This window comes from Vigna unguiculata, chromosome 6 (genome assembly GCF_037176805.1).
Source record: "Vigna unguiculata cultivar grain cowpea cultivar isolate G323 ecotype 2 chromosome 6, ASM3717680v1, whole genome shotgun sequence".
Lineage (NCBI taxonomy): Eukaryota > Viridiplantae > Streptophyta > Magnoliopsida > Fabales > Fabaceae > Vigna > Vigna unguiculata.
The window spans coordinates 38,458,241-38,462,568 of record NC_140797.1 but is presented as its reverse complement, the minus strand read 5'-3'; the positions used below and the strand labels follow the sequence as shown (position 1 = coordinate 38,462,568).

The following is a 4,328-nucleotide window of genomic DNA, read 5'->3' as shown; positions in this document are numbered from 1 at the left end:
TATCATTTTTAATTTGTGATTAAGGATGTTCTAAAATCAAAACTTTGTATAAGTAGATGAACGTAGTAACATTAAAATTATATTTTGTATAAAGAAGAAAAGCAAACCTGAAAAAGGTAAAAAAGTACCGTTAGGAAGGTTTGAATGTTTGAAGAGTTTGGAAAGCATTGATGATAGCAGAAAGGAAAATAGTGAAATGGTTGATGAGTCAGAGAATAGAACAAATGAAAAGAAGAAGAAACCCCAAAATCCTGCCAAAAGCAATTTCTGCTCTGTTTTTCTGCAATGTCTTCAATTCACGCATTAAAAACAAATGTCAGAGCATCCCCACTTCTTAGCTCTCTATTCCATAACTTCATTTATGCACATCAATTTTATCAATTTTCTTTTTCACAAATGCTCAACAACCACCACAAATTTATAAATTTTCTATCTCAAAATCTAAATAATTGCTTTAAAATTTTTAATACTTTTTTCATATATGATGATAAACTATACATATATTTTTTATATCAATTTAACATGATCTTATTATATGATTATAAAACTTTTTAGTTTATTCTGTTGTAATAGAAGTAATACATAATTAAAAATAATAATTAAAACTATCTTATTTTTCACCTATTTCTACTATTTTTCATTTAATACAAAATAATCTTAAATGTTTAGAATTTTTCAATAAATGATACACCTTTTTCTCTCACATACAAATCTACTACCATTAACTGTAGAAAGCATACTTATCTATTTAGTAGGTAGTGTAGTTTCATGTATCAAAATTTAAATATGAAAAAAAAAAAAATTTTAAATAACTTTATGTCAAATATTATTTTAAATTTTGATATCTTAGCTCTACCGACACCTTCAAAATTTATCATCACGTAAAATCTTAGTAAAATAAAAATGATAACTTTAATTTAAATGTAACAATGTTTTTTTTTTGGGTAGTGTTTTTTCTTAATGCGTAGACATTACTAAATATCCAAATATATGAAAAGAAGACAATACTTTGTTTACAAAAATATAAATTACTTTTTAATTTAATAATTAACATCTTATACTCTTTAGAAAGTTAATTTCTTGGGCATAATTTTGAAAACTTTATTTGATGTCTTTAAAATTGTTAAAAAATGTAATCAAAATGAAAGAAAGAAAGGATTTTTGATAAGACCCGCATGACTTCGGCAAATAAGTTGGAAGATCTAAATTTATGTAAATTTAAGAAGAAGAATGTCATGTTGGAAGCGCGGAATATGAAAAGGGTAAATTAGTCATTGTGATAAAATTGAAAACACTTGGGGCGATATAAGAGTTAGGTCCGACAATGTTAGTCAGAATCGATCACACAGCTTTTGTTTTCGCACTTCGCTGTCTGAGGTTCGTTCCAAACAAAAACATCGATAATCCTCGCGACCAGTTCTGCTATGCTCTCTTTTGTTTTCGTATTTTTCTTCTGAAACCCTAAAATTTGTTGTCTTTCACACTTAAAAAAACTGTTTCTTGTGCTTCACCCACCACAATTCTTATGCCATAGATCTTTGAATCGAACACAATTTCTGATCATTTCTTTGTTTCTCTTTTATCGCCTTTTAATTCCTTTTCAGGTTCTGGATTTTAAGTGTTAGGGGAGCGCGACATCATCTCTCGGGGAAGGTATCAAGTAACAACTCTTGCTACACGGTTACATATGTCTATGTGATTTTGTTCATGATTCTGCATTTGTTTATGTTTACTGTAGCGTGGTCTTCATGCTATGTTATATTTTTTGGGGATATTTTTTATTGGCCGTCCATAATTGAATTTGCTGTTGCTTTCTTGTTTTATTCCGTTCCTTTGGTTAATTTTTCTGACGCCACGGACGCCGTGGACAAGGATTTCCGCGTATGTGAAACTGACATGTCCTGGACTGAAGAATTCTCTTTGATCTTAATTGTTAGAAAAAAATGGAAAATAAAAGCTGCTTTCTTTATTTTTTTTGTGATTCCGTGCTAAAATCAGCTCAGAATTAAAATCTTCTGAAACCTTGAAGGTTGCATGTTATGTTGAGATGTTAATTTGTTGACAGATTTCTTTCTTTAGTTGAATTGGGTGATTGCCCTCTATTTTTGGAGGCATAGGATGCTTCTTAAATGGAACGCATTTTTGGTCATTTGATGGGGGAAGATATTTGGTGATCATACATATTTGATTTATTGTGCTTTCTAAACTGTGTCACGCGTGTTGCTATTACATGTGTGTTTCTATTAGGTGCCAAAGTTGCCTACTTTAATGCTTTGTGCAATATTCACCTTCTTTAGTGCTTTATGCAAATAGTTTCCTGCTTTAGTGTTTTGCGCAAATCAAGAAAAAGATTTACCTACTTTTCTTTCTTGTGCGAAGTTCATGTTGTTTTGTTTTCCATCACATGATTGAGGGCACTGCATTAGAGACCATTTTTTCATCCCTTCCACGTTTACGTTGAATGTTTAATAGTATAAACCTAGTAATATCATAGACAAACTTGTTTGACACTGAGGATAGTCTTATTTTTCCTGAAACAGAATGGATCATCAAGGGCATGGCCAGAACCCATCGATGGGGGTTGTTGGTAGTGGTCAATTAGCATATGGTTCTAACCCATATCAGCAAGGCCAAATAACTGGGCCACCGGGGTCGGTAGTGACATCGGTTGGGACCATTCAGTCTACTGGTCAACCTGCTGGAGCACAGCTTGGACAGCATCAACTTGCTTATCAGCATATTCATCAGCAACAACAACACCAGCTTCAGCAACAGCTCCAACAATTTTGGTCAAATCAGTACCAAGAGATTGAGAAGGTTACTGATTTCAAGAACCACAGTCTTCCCCTGGCAAGGATCAAGAAGATTATGAAGGCTGACGAGGATGTTAGAATGATTTCAGCTGAGGCACCAGTCATATTTGCAAGGGCTTGTGAAATGTTCATCCTAGAGTTAACCCTGCGTTCTTGGAATCACACTGAAGAGAACAAAAGGAGAACACTTCAAAAAAATGACATTGCTGCAGCAATCACCAGGACTGACATCTTTGATTTCTTGGTTGACATTGTACCCCGTGAGGACTTGAAAGATGAAGTGCTTGCATCAATCCCTAGAGGAACAATGCCTGTTGGAGGACCCGCTGATGCACTTCCATACTGCTACATGCCTCCTCAGCATGCTCCTCAAGTTGGAACTGGTGGTGTCATAATGGGTAAGCCTGTGATGGATCCGAACATGTATGCTCAGCAGTCTCACCCCTACATGGCACCTCAAATGTGGCCCCAGCCTCCAGACCAACGTCAACCATCTCCAGAACATTAGCTCTCATGTGTCTTGGAAATTAAGGTGGTCTTTAGGCTCTTTCACTTTGAATAACATTTTATGTTGAAATGCTTATATAGTAGGTTATACTTAATTTTGATTCTGCATGCTTTCAATTTCAGTTCTTTTCCTTCATGGATTCTAAATGTTATTCTGTTATATAGACTATTATTGATAGTTAAAAAAGTTGCTATAATAGGTATGCCGTTTCATAAACAAGCTTTTGTTGGACTTTCAACACTGATACTTTCAACAGTTTAAGCGATCTTGAAAATTTTGCTGTACTGTTATTGATTACAGATTCACAGTTCTTTTGGTCTGATATTGCCTATAATTTCTATGTTGCAGATAACAGGCAGCAGATTGAGTTGTGCATGTGAAACTGAAACTGAAACTGAAAGGTTGGGGAAGTCCATAGCGAGCAGAAGCTGTAGCTGATAGTTTACATGCAATGCAGACTATAAACATATGTAGATAATGTTCTAGGGAAAACTTTAACTTTGTCTTTGATTTAGCTGGATAAAATGGTATTTTTCATGTTTAAATTACAGGTCATCAGTGATGATATTTATTTACTGGTGCACAGCAGGATTTTTACTTGAGTGTTTAAACCTGTCATGTGCCAAAAATATATCACATCTTATCATTCACATTATGGGTTCGTTATTCCCTTTGTTGGAAAGATTTCAGCTGTCACATCTGATATGCTCAGAACTTGTTGTGCAATATCACATTTGCAGTTTTTATGATCTGTACAGTATCAGTAATTCCAGTGTGAGTTACATCACAATGAAAGGGAGAAACAAGTGCCTACTTTGTTGCTGCAAGATTCCGTTTTTGGTAAGCAGCCATGGAGAGATAAATGGGAGTGTATGGAGATTAAACCTTTTTTTTCACTATGAAGGGGTATTATTAGCAATTACTTGCAGAATTACATGATTTATAATTAATTTTTAGTTAATGATAAAAAAAAATGTGTTTAAAAGTGTGTAGAGTATGGTGTTAGT

At 33.9% G+C, this 4,328-nt stretch overlaps 1 pseudogene across 4 annotated transcripts; it reads left to right on the top strand.

Moving 5' to 3' along the window:
* Window positions 1-1,269: 1,269 nt before the first annotated feature.
* Window positions 1,270-3,976, top strand: LOC114188269 (nuclear transcription factor Y subunit C-3 pseudogene; annotated as a pseudogene). Of its 4 annotated transcripts, none has more exons than XR_014995950.1 (4): window positions 1,270-1,377; window positions 1,605-1,653; window positions 2,541-3,345; window positions 3,670-3,976. The product of XR_014995950.1 is annotated as a nuclear transcription factor Y subunit C-3 pseudogene, transcript variant X1 (transcript). The 4 variants fall into 4 exon arrangements; XR_014995952.1 differs by having other exon boundaries at window positions 1,296-1,377; window positions 1,605-1,660; XR_014995953.1 differs by having other exon boundaries at window positions 1,313-1,377; window positions 2,521-3,345.
* The last annotated feature ends 352 nt before the right edge of the window (window positions 3,977-4,328 follow it).